This window comes from Chiloscyllium punctatum, chromosome 2 (genome assembly GCF_047496795.1).
Source record: "Chiloscyllium punctatum isolate Juve2018m chromosome 2, sChiPun1.3, whole genome shotgun sequence".
Classification (NCBI taxonomy): domain Eukaryota; kingdom Metazoa; phylum Chordata; class Chondrichthyes; order Orectolobiformes; family Hemiscylliidae; genus Chiloscyllium; species Chiloscyllium punctatum.
The window spans coordinates 74,138,660-74,151,661 of NC_092740.1; the positions used below are offsets into that span (position 1 = coordinate 74,138,660).

The 13,002-nt window shown below is 38.3% G+C and overlaps 1 protein-coding gene across 1 annotated transcript in view; it reads left to right on the forward strand.

Moving 5' to 3' along the window:
- The window catches only part of LOC140485702 (aminopeptidase Q-like), a 149,230-nt gene that overhangs the window by 18,779 nt on the left and 117,449 nt on the right, over positions 1-13,002 (forward strand). The gene's annotated exons all lie outside the window — the stretch shown is intronic.

Consider the following 13,002-nt stretch of genomic DNA (forward strand, 5'->3'; position numbering starts at 1 on the left):
CTGGTGTTGGGAATTGAACTCACACCAACTGTCCAACCAGCTGACTGAGGCAATAAATACTGGCATACCAGTGACATGCTGTGCAAGAATATAAAACAGAAGAGAGATGTTAAAGCAGATAACTAAAAGCATGGTAAAGGAGAAAGAGATGGAGAAAGATTTGTGGGGAGAATTCCAGAGTTTAGGTTCTCAGTAGCTACAGCTGTCCATGGTGGAATGATTTAAATTAGGGGTATGTGCACTAGGCCAGAATTACAGGAGCACAGGTATCTTGGGTAGGTATAGGACTGTAAGAAGTGCAGAAAGGGCCAAGCTCAAGGATGTCGGTGTGAATGCTAAAAACAAGAATAATAATTCCAAAAGTTAGGCATTGATTTAGCAAGAGCCAAGAAAAGTCAGCAAGCAAAAGGTTGGTAGGGAAACTCAAATTGAACACGATTCAACACTAATAATGTCAACATTCTTTCTGGGCTATTATGTGATCCATTAAATTGGAATTCATCATTTTCAGCTAAACTCAGGAGTCCAGCTAACTGAGTAATGCTGTTTGTTGCCATCATTTTAACCACAATAGTGCAGTATAGCTGTGATTCTCTCCAGATGGTGAAGCTAATGTCTATCAGACATTATAGTTGCTGTTGACAGGAGATTTGTGTTAATCTTTGAGGATTATTTATATTTTAAGATGCTTTATCTGCATTTACATAAGAGCATAGTATAATTTCTTTTGTTATCAGACTTCGACAATTCTGAGAGTTTTCTAAATTTTTAAGTAATGTTAAAAAAAACATGCTTATAGCAGAAAGAAGCTTGTAATAGTTTGTGTAACAAGTCAAAATAATATTACTAGGAGGCATTAATGGTGAAGAGTTGATTGGCTCAGTTGGCTATATGGCTGGTGTGTGATGCAGTGACACCAACAGCGTGGGATCAATTTCTGCACTGGCTAAGTTTCCCAGGAATGATTCTCTTTCTCTATCCCTGTCTTCAGCCGAGGCATGGTGACCCTCAGGTTAAACCATAACTTGTTGTCTCTCGCTAATGAGAGATCAGTGCTATAATCTGGTACAATTATGACAACTTTACCTTCTTCCCATATATTACGTGTGCACAGCAAAAGGTGCACAGAGTATGGAGAGTGTCACAGTAAAGGGTCTGGTGGCAATTGGACATGTATCTATGTGTGTGAAGCAGCAACCATTAAAAGATAATAATGCAGTTTCAAAAAGTGATTATTTAAAAATACAATAACTTGATCATATTATTTCAATCTGCAAAAATAGGCTGGCTTTTCATTCTTTGAAAGATGCTAGATAGCTACTGGGAAGGCGTTAGGTAGATGAAGGTGGGGGGGGGGATAGTGATAGGTCGGAGTAGAAGTTGGAGAGGACAGGTGGGAAAGAAGATGGAGGGCATGATAGTTCAACAGGGCAGATCTGAGTTGTGGAGTGTTGGATCTGGGATATTGTGGAGGGTGGGGTGATGAGGAAACTGGCGAAATCAACATTGATCCCATGTGGTTGGAGGGACCCAAGGCGGAAGACAAGACGTTCTTGCTCCAGGCATTGGATGGCTAGAATTTGGCAATGGAAGAAACCCAGGACTTGCAATTCCCTGGCAGAGTGGGAGTGGGAGTTGAAGTGCTCGGCCACACTTCAACTGTGTGTGTCCCAGAGATAATCTCTGAAATGTTCTGCAAGTTGGCGTCCTATTTCCCCAGTGTAGAGGAGACCACAGCAATGCACATGGCAGATGATGTGTGTGGAGGTGCAGGAAAATCTCTGCTGGAAGTGGAAGGATCCTTTGGGGCCTTGGATGGAAGTGAGGGGGGAGGTGTGGGCACAGGTTTTACACCACTTGTGGTGGCAAAGGAACGTGCTGGAAGTGGAGGGTAGGTTGGTAGGGGACATGGACCTAACAAGGGAGTTGCAGAGGGAATGGTCTCTGTGGAATGCTGATAGGGATGGGGAGGGAAATATATCTCTGGTGGTGAGGTCTGTTTGTAGGTGGCGGAAATGGTGGAGGATGATGTGTTGTATCCAGAGGTTGATGGGGTGGAAGATGCAAATTACTGCCAAGTTCTGTTTGAATTTAACCAGGCAGATTTGATTGGTCAAGGCATTGTCCTGAGGAATGAAGAAGAGAATGAACATCACCTATTTTGTTTAGTTGAAACAAGAATACTGTGTGTACATGTTCTTTCTTCCTCCAAGGCCCAGGGCTCAATGTTTTACTAATAATATATACCTGATTCAATGAACAAAGCATTGGTCTATATATATCTGGCACCACACAGGCACTGAAATTCTTACCCCATGTTACTCAACTGTTTGGTAAGCAGAACATTTTCTTTCTCATTAGAGAAAGGTGACTGGTGTGTGTTTAACCTAATGGGTCACTACAATTCAGGCAAAGGGCAAGGTTGAGAAGGCAGGACCTTCTTGGTAACCTCAGCCAATACAGGAATTGAAATAACACTGTTGGAGTCACTCTGTGTTTCAAACTCGCTGTCCAGCCAATTGAGCTAACCATCATTGCGCAGCCAGCTCACACTAGCAACATAAAATATATTTCTTAGCTTATTGTTCAACTTTTAAGATCCCTTGCCTTTCCAGTTGTATTTAAGATAAACTAGATACTTCTCAGGACCAAAAATAGCAACATTTGGCTCACTTGCAACTTTAGTCAATACACAATGAACAATGATCTAATCAGGATAGTTATTGACTTGCAGCGTAACTTTAATGCACTCTATTTATAATTCCTACTGTTAGATGGGATTTCCTGACTGTACAGAGCTTACACAACAAGTGTGTGAAAAGCAACTGGTCACACATGTACCATGTTTCATTTATGCTTGGCTCAAGGAATGTAGGGAGTCCCCACAGGCATTTGTTTTACCCTCTGACCAATAGTTGGCTCCTGTGTCCTACATTTTCCATCACCAAATCACTTGTGGCATTTATTCACCAATTCACCACTACCATTAAATCACCCTTGTTTCCAAATATTCTAAGATTCATCACAAATAAGAAAAAGGCACTTTGATTCAGCACGTAAGTGAAGCTGGTGAGAATTCTTTGAACAGAAAGTTTGATAAAATCACAATGGTCTTCATTGCCTGGTTTACATGGCATTGGATAAGCTTGAAGAGCAGGAGGTCTTTTTCCTGCCCAAAGATTTAGTATATTGTATTACAAGTATAGTTGCAACATTAGGTAGTCCATTATTCCTTGGAATGTAATGCAGTAAGTGTCAACGGAGATCATTTAATGAATCTGTGTAATGGAAGAGATTTCTTATTGTCATATGGTCTTGCAATCCACATCATCTGCGATATAAAAGGTCAGTATTAATAAGGAACCAGCGGCTTCAGCCTTGGTGAAATTTTCCAAAGAGCTGATCCCGTGCCAAAAATAAAAATTTTCTATAGCAGTCCTGACTAGGTCTCAAGCCTGGACCTTTGGGTAAAATCCACTTAAGCTATTGGACAGGCTGATATTCATATGGAACTGACCAGCCTGAGGGAATGCACTTTCTTGGGCACAAGCTCTGATGCAAAGGGCAATGAGTGGAGCAGTTGCTAATGAAGTCTGAATGTGACATATTCCCAAATATTCAGTTTGTCAATTTGCATAGCAATGGAACTGAAAGGATTAATATTTCTCTGTTAGAGATACTTTATTGGATAACCTCCATTTGTTTCCTAAGGTACAGTAGGCCAGGCTGTTTCCACCCAATGGCTTTCAAGAGCAGAAGGCTGGCAAGTTCCCACAATGAGTTGAAAGAGACATTGATTACCAACTAAACTCAAGAGAATATAGTATTCTGTTACACTGAGGATCTAAAATGTGAATTTAGACAACAAGTGTGTGTAGATTTTTATTTACCACAAAATGGTTTCTCAATTTAAAAAGAATACTATAAAATGGCCTGTGAACCTGTACTGCTGATTTGCAGAATTAAGCTGAAACTCAAAGAGGACAGAGAGTTTTCATAAAATTAATACTGACACATATATTGACCATTTGAACTAAACTTGAACTGATACATGGAATGACAATTTACATAAATAAGATATCTTTCAAAAGAATACTATTGGATTAGCCTGTCTTCAATCATGTCACCTTATTATATGTGATTGGTCTTTCTTGTAATTAAGACTGTACTATTTCTAAAAAACATATAAATAATGTGTAATTTTCAGATGTAATTGTGCAACTTCACCACAGAACATAGAAGCTTCAATGTCCATTTTGCTGGATAGAATTGCGTCAATGTACCTTAATTCAATAAACTAATGACCCTTGTTTTTTGAACAGACCGTATTCGTTGATGTTTTTGACCGCTCTCGAACCAAGAGGCCCCTCTTGAGGGGTCTTATCATTTTGGTGCTGTGACTCTTTTACGGCTCGGACAGATTGTGAACAGCGGTGTAAGAGTTAAATGTCCTTCACTATTGAGTGTTGAGGAAATCGGCCAGCCAGACGTGAGTATTTTAAGAGCGTTTGGTTTTCCTCTCATTCAAGTGGTGTCTGACGTAACACCTCGCTGTTTATTTTCCAGTCCAGCCCGAAAGGATCGGTCTTAGCAAGGGTTGGGTATGGGGGACTTTTTAAATGTTAAAAATAGCGGGGAAAGATTAATTGAAGTTGAGGATGCTTTGGTACTTATGGACAGTGGTCTTGGAAAATTGCTGAACTCTGAAGGGAGTGTTGAAATCTGAATTCCCAAGCTTTATTAATTTCTGGATTTAAAAGAAAAACTTCTGTCTCCCGAGCTTCGTTGATTTCTGAAGTAAAAACATTGATCTCCCGAGATTCGTTAATTTTCGTTTTTTTAAAAAAACTTTAATCGCTTAAACTTCATTTATTTTTGGGTTCCGATCGCTTGAACTTCGTTTCTTTTCAGTTTTTAAAAAAACTTTGATCGCTTAAACTTCGTTTATTTTTGGGTGCCGATTGCTTGAACTTTGTTTCTTTTCGGTTTTTAAATAAAAACTTCGAGATTGTTTGAACTTTGTATATTTCCAGGTTCTAAAATATCGGATGCTTGTATTTTCAGCTGTTTTCGGAGGCTGTTGCCCTCAACAGTTTCAATATTGGCAGTTATTAATATTCGGTATTTGAAGTTTTTAGGGAGGTAAGAGGCCCCCAGTTTTTAATAATAGGTTATTATTAAAAAAGTCAATACTTAAGTTGATTTTCTAAAGAAAAGAAATATTGCAATATTTTATAATAAAAGTTTTTTTTTAAGAAAAGAGGTTTGTGAAATTAATTAGGGTTTGTGGAAGTCTGATCAGTGAGTAATAATTTTTTTTAAAAATTAGTTGCTATAAAACTGAAGTAATTTTAAAATGTGTAATTACATAGACAGAACTGATGATCCATCCTCAACAATTAGTGCAATTATGTGAAAAAGCCCAATAGCTCGTAGAAAGGTGATTCGGTTTGAATGCACATTTGCTTGTTGGTAATTGAATGTTTGTGCTTTGTTCCCTGGAGCTTGAGATCCGGGACTGTTTTGAATCTGATTTGCATTTTGGGAATTTAACATGATTTCTTTTAAGGTTAAAGATCCTTTTAGTGAGTATGAAATAAAATATTAACTCCTGTTCTTTTTACAAGTCATGACTGCCTTACTGTCAGTTTCTAACTAATCTATTTTATCCTTACATGAAAGCCAACCTTATTCGATTTTAAATCAGTTTAAATGGAGGAAGACAACATTATAACTTTTTTTTATTTCAGACTCGTTTGTTCCCACTTAATTTCAAGACTGATGTGTTTCATTGGTAATTATGATGTGCGAACCATAGCTTTATTCAGGAAGTCCCCTCCCTCAATGACAGTTGAAGTTTCAGTTCAACATTAGGTTGTGATAAATCATCTAAAAAATAATATCCTATGGTTAATATCTGTGTCCTTGGATTTGGCCATTATTCATGCATTAAAAGTTTTTAAAAAATTTGAATAGACAAATCCTTTTAAGGCAGCTCCGGTTATTTCACGACCTATCGCATTGTAATTGAGCAATGACTGGTCAGGACTACTTAAGAAACTTAATTTTGGATTTAAATTAAGGGACTAAAACCGGGTAATTATAGTGGATTTCAAAGTTGGGAACTGTCTGCATTTTACATTTTAAATATTAAATACTGAATAACTGAATTTCCAATTTATATATACATATATATTTATAAATTATATCAGAAAATAAAATGTTGTATATTACTCAGATATATATTGTAAAAATAATGACCATTGATATATTACTACAGAGGAGATCTGCTCTCAAAACAAGACAATGAGAACTAAGCTCTATTGATCTTCCAATGTCCACAAAAATAATTGAAAACTTATTTTCCATCATCTTCTTCAGCTGGATCCCTACTCAGCAATACATAAAGTATGCTTGGTACCACTCCACTCAGTGCTCTCTCCAAAATTCAAACTGAATTCTATCCATATCATTAGGTGTCATTAACGGATGAAAAAGGACTACTGCCTGAGTTAAACAGGCACTGCTGTCACCCAGCATTCCACCCTTTAGAAAATAGGGACAGCCAAACATATCGAGGAATAGGATGGTATATCAATCACTTTCGTTTCTAGCATCACTGCCCCATTGCCATGGAGTTGGCAAGCTCCATAATGTCACAACCATGTGATACAGTGACCAGGACAAGTGAATGAGACAAATCACCGATTTGGTTATTCTCCTGCTGCAATTTTTGATTAGCTGAAAATTCAAATCCTAAAACTAGCCTTCTGATTATGACAATCAAGATTCCAAAATGTATAGTTAGGAACAGCCTTTAAAGTTAGACAAGCATAATTTGATAAATTGGTTAAATGAGGTTAAAATGGAAATAGAGGCAAGGAAATCAACTACAGAATGGAAGAGAATGATGCAATAAGAAGGATAAAGCAGCAGAGTACAGTTTTTAAAATGTTTTAGTCACTTGTTGGGTTTCCACCCTGAATTACAGATAATGATTATTTTATTTATTATTATAAATATTTATTATTAATTATATATTATTATTTATATTATTGATATTTATAATAAATCAAGCTATAGGGAGAGGCTGAACAGGCTGGGGCTGTTTTCCCTGGAGCGGCGGAGGCTGAGGGATGACCTTACAGAGATTTACAAAATTATGACGGGTATGGATTGGATAAATAGGTAAAATCTTTTCCCTGGGGTTGGGGGAGTCCAGAACTAGAGGGCATAGGTTTAGGGTGAGAGGGGAAAGATATAAAAGAGACCTACAGGGCAACGTTTTCACACAGAGGGTGGTCCGTGTATGGAAGGAGCTGCCAGAGGAAGTGGTGGAGGCTGGTACAATTGTAACATTTAAAAGGCATTTGAATGGGTATATGAATAGGAAGGGTTTGGAGGGATATGGGCCGGGTGCTGGCAAATGGGACTAGATTGGGTTGGGATATCTGGTCGGCATGGATGGGTTGGACCGAAGGGTCTGTTTCTGTGCTGTACATCTCCCGGACTCTATAATTGTATTAGCCCAAATCAAAATTAATTGGCAGGATTCTTTCCCACATTGTCAGTGATTTGTCATATTGATTCATGGTTAATTTAAAACATGACTGCATTAATTCATTGTCAGTTAAAGAATGGAAAGCTACATTACTGGCCAGTTGAAGAAATTCTGCATATGATTGGGGGATAGTGAGAGATATACATATGACAGAAGAAACTCCCAAAAGCTGGGGAGGTGACTGTGAATGGGTGTATATATGTATAAAAAAAATTAGAAATGACATGAGAAAACAATGTAAGGCCACTAAGGTTGAGGAATATATAAACAAGGTGAAAGCAACAATACTGTAAAATAAAAAAAACTTAGGCTCGGGATTCCGAGTAGAATCTATGTCTGGCATACAGACCCTTTTTGAGAATTGGGATTTTGTTCCTGCTTCCCTGCTAAGCCCGGTGGCTCAGTGGTTAGCACTGCTACTTCACAGTTCCAGGGTCCCGGTTTAATGCCAACCTTGGATGACTGAGTGGAGTTTGCACATTCTCTCTGTGTCTGTGTGGGTTTCCTCCGGTTGCTCCGGTTCCTTCCCACAGTCCAAAGATGTGCAGCTCAGGTGTATTTGCCATGCTAAAATGCCCATAGTGCGAGGTGCATTAGTCAGAGTGAAATGGGTTTAGGTGGGTTATTCTTCGTAGGATCGGTGTGGACTTGTTGGGCCTGTTTCCACACTGTAGGGAATCTAATCATCTCCTGATTGTCCCCAGCCTTAATTTAAACCATCCACTTGTTGAAACTTTCCCTTCTTTTGAAAATGAAGCATCCAGTCTTCATGGAAATGAGTGACTTGCGGCATCCTAAACCGGGTCCCATCCCGGGAACTCGAGTTATGTTAATGAAGCATGCCTCTGACTGCAAGACCAAACTGGCCACATTTGCTCAATATGTCCAAGTATGATTCTAAGAGTAGCCTGAATGCGAATGACTTGTGTTACAAGACTGAAAGATGTGCCTATCTGTCTGATGGAAGTGACAAACAATTGAACAATTATCAAGCAGCTCTTTTACCTTTATTTAACCCTATGCTTTTGTAATGTTTTCTGCCTGGAGTTACTGACATGATCCAGACCAATATTACGAACCAGTCCAGGAATTTCCAGTTGCAAATGAGGTGAGCAGTGGTTTTCTATTGGGATGGCCAGAACCGGACTGAACCATGATGCAAGTTACAGGTAAAACAAATTATATTCAGCGTCCTCTCGATCCCAAATGCTGTATGCCAGCCCTGATAGGGTTGATTGGATCCAGGATACCCACTGGGGTGGAACCTACATCACCCAATGACCACTGCTGGACAACCTTTTCCCGAGGAGACCCTGAAAATGGGGACAGGCAGGCCCCAGCATTTCACCTTTGAGACTGGCAACAAAACATCAAAAAGCCTAGGGGCAAATGCCTGGCCCTTGCTTTTACTGTTGAAATGTGGCCAATGGGTAGTAATGTGTCTTTAATGTTACCTCGGAGCTGACGTTGGGATTGACCTGCTTTCATCCTATCAAAAAGAAAATCTACTAATATACACTGACTCTTCATTGTGCTTTTAATATGATCCACAATTTTGAAGCCTTGTGGGAACATTGAACATTTTTAACCCCCAAGGGGGCAGCGTTATAGTAATGCTATTTTGTTCAATCAATCTGAAGATTATCAAGATGTTTGGCTCATGCTGATACTGTTTCTAAAGTAATGGGCAAGTATATGCAGCTGCCAAGCAGGCAGCCATACGCCCCAAACTTCTGATCCCATTGTTTCCCGAGCAAAACCTGGTTAGACACAGTACAAGGACGGGTATGCCAGACCTGGGTAAGGTGCAAAAATCACGGGGGAATGAGACTGTCTGTTCAGTGCCAATTCACAATGTAGAGGATGATTTCTCTATTGCTCACTGACTGTTTTCATATGAGTTTGATGTTTGGATTGTTTTCAATAGTGCTTTGAAATTTGGAAGTAATTTGCAAATTTCCATTTCTGAAATAATTCCAGGCACTTTATACTACAATATGCTACTGACTGAATTATCAAGTGAGTTGATTTCATACATGGATGCTAAGCCAAAATATCTTTGCTTTGTGTATGGAGCTTATAAGAATACATACAGGTTGATTTGATTTATTTTTGCATTGGACTGTTAGATCGAAGAAGGAGTGTCTGGCTGAGCTATGATCTTCACTTAGACATTTAATACTGAACAGTGATGGTTTATCATTTTAAGATTTTACCAATATCTAAATTCTAGGTTTAACTCAATATTAGAAAAAATTCAGTGTGGTTTGAAAGCTTTGTGTCATGTTACCATTATTTGGGGACAGCATTGCCCTCCAGCCAATATTCATCACCAACTTTTCTGCTCAAAATTACCCTTAGGTTCCTATACTTAATTCTAATTACTGTTAACTGACGCTGTAGATGAGGCCATTTAATTGGGCACAATGTTGATGATTTTTTAAAAGAAAAGAGAATACAATATATTGCAGAACTAATCTAAATTTTAGATAATATAGATTTTTTAGTAGAAAAACTTCAACGAGTATTGCATCTTAGCAATGCTGGATTTATAAGAATAGGTTTGCTTAATTCGCCCATGTCTGGGCTTTTCCATATAAAATAAGAAAATAATGGGTAGGAAGGGAATCTCTCGTGCAGAGTTTAAAATGAACGAGATTTTTGCCAGTATGGGCAATATATTTACTTCAGTGGGCTAGTTGAGTTTGATTAATTTGAGAATTATTTATTTCAAAATTGCTCTTAGGGCTTCTAACCTGCTGAAGAGCACAAATTACGGCCTCAAATAAGGTACTCCTGCAATACTCAAACCAGAATATGGGTGACCTCTACTAGATTAGTTTGTGTTACTTCTTTGCTGCTGCCTATTTTAATTGAATATATGTATAATGCATATACTTATATACAAGTAGGAAATGGTTTATACTTTATTACAATGGACACTTAGTGGTCTCCAACCTTGCAAGGGGGGAGATGATAAAGATCGAACTTGACCTGCTGTGTGGACTTGCCATTGCCATCATTGGTGCACAAGAAGGGACATTGCAGTCCTGAGCAAACAGAGACTGTACCAACTATGCCAGCAAGATGTCCTTGTGTGTCAAAAGACTGAATGTTGCCAAGAATGACTTTTGCAATGGGGGTCAACTGCATAAAAAAAATTAACAATTCGTTTACAGAACAAGTCTAAATGGTCTTTACCCTCTAAAGGTATTGTGTGCCAGTTTGATTACATTTGTACTATGGGTATTCCTAGTAAGCCTTGTCCCCTTTCAGATCGATCATGTAGTAAAAAAGACAAAGGGGGGATGTTTCTAGAAACCCATAATAAAATTTTTGGAGAGGATGAAGTAATTTGTTATGCCCTTACTTCAGCAAGAGACTCCCTGACCCATTTTATCCTTCCAAATCCTAACATGGGGTATGGAATAGTACTAAAGTATTTATGTTTTTAGTTATTACCTATCCCCACCTGCTACTTGTTTATGGACTTCCTCCAATAAATCCACAATATCCTATCCAGATTGCTACAATGGTAAGGGATGGGGGTCGCTTATGTCAGAGTGCCTAAAATTATTCCCTATGCTATGATTAAATGTATTAGTTGTCACTGCTTTTCTGAAGGACCTCGCATCTCATGTGTGTGCCTTAATGAAAAATGTATCCCTATTACCACTGGAATTCTAACTCTTGTGGAGAGAGTAACAACACCACCTTCATTATGATACCCCTAATGGCACTAATATTTTCCCAATTATTGGATGGGTTGAACAATTTTGGGATGTTGACCATGTTTCTTATCAAGAAACTCACCTCATTAGATTAGATGATTTTCACCCTTAACACCCAGGGCCAAATTGTGTAATTATGGATTATCCACATACTCCAGGAAGTCACAAAGATAGGCCCACTTCTTACTGGGAAGGTCCCTCTATTACCTATGCTAAACCTGGATATTATTTTATTCTGTTATAAAAAGGCAACTAACTACCTTGTTCTGAACAGAGCAAGTACTCCTCGTGCCGTAGCTGTAGGAACACTATTTCCAACTCCTGTTCCCTGACCGATTACCTGGCAACAAGATCATAATTCCCCTTTTAAACATCCAGTTTCTCCTGACTTCTGTGCAGGATGGAAGAATCCAAAGGCCATATCAACAAGTAAGACACAGTCATTGGCATATGCAGCTCTTAGTTTGCTTTCATTAGGAGCGTCCTTAGGAATTATTAGTCATCAAGACCATAATTATCTCAGTTGTGGACTCACGATTTGTGAAATGACACAAGTGCTGCCTTAATAGAAATTAGGGACATGCTTTCAGAATTGCGCTTATTTGCCCAACAAAACTGAAGGAAGGTGGATTTTGCACTATAGTTAAAGGAAAATGCATTATGGGGTCACTGATCTTATCGAAAACAATACTAGACATATTGATAATATTCGCACTTTTGTCAACCAAATGAATGAAGGTGCGGGATGGGGAGATTAGAGTTTTAACTCATTGTACAACTGGCTAATTAATATGGCTAGGTATGGTGCTATTATTTTAATTGGTCTTTTTGTCGGTATTGATCTAATTAAGTGTATAATTGACAATATTGGTTCCACCCAGAAAATGCTTCTTCGTTACTTAATTCATAAGGAAACATCATTGCCTGCCCTTGATTCCCCTTTGGAGGAAGAGGAAGTATGGCAGTCTTTTTGAATTGGATTAACTTGATCCATGCCTTTATGGTGTGGTCATAGAATGACTAAAAGGGGCAATGAGGATCTAAAATTTGAACACCAACTAAACTCAAGAGAATGTGGTATTCTTCTGTTACACTGAGGATCTAAAATGTGAATTTAGGCACCAAGTATATGTAGATTTTTATTTACCATAAAATGTTTTCTCAATTTAAAACGAATACTACATACTATACAGCCTGTGAACCTGTACTGCTGATTTGCAGAATTAAGCTGAAACTCAAAGATAAGAGGACAATAGAGTTTTCATAAAATTAATACTGACACATAAATTGACCATTTGAACTAACCTTGAACTGATACATGGCATGACAATTTTCATAAATAAGGTATCTTTTCCAAAGAATACCATTGGATTAGCCTGTCTTCAATCATGTCACCTTATTATATGTGATTGGTCTTTCTTGTAATTAAGGCTGAATTATTTCTTAAAAAACATATAAATAATGTGTAATTTTCAGATGCAATTGCGCAACTTCACCACAGAACACAGAAGCTTCAATCTCTGTGTTGCTGGATAGAATTGCGTCAATGTACCTGAATTCAATAAACTAATGACCCTTGCTTTTTGAACAGACCGTATTCGTTGATTCTTTTGACCGATCTCGAACCAAGAGGCTCCTCTTGCGGGGTCTTAGATCTTCAATATTAGGTTCTTTGATATGGTTAATACTGAAAGCACGAACTGACTCTCT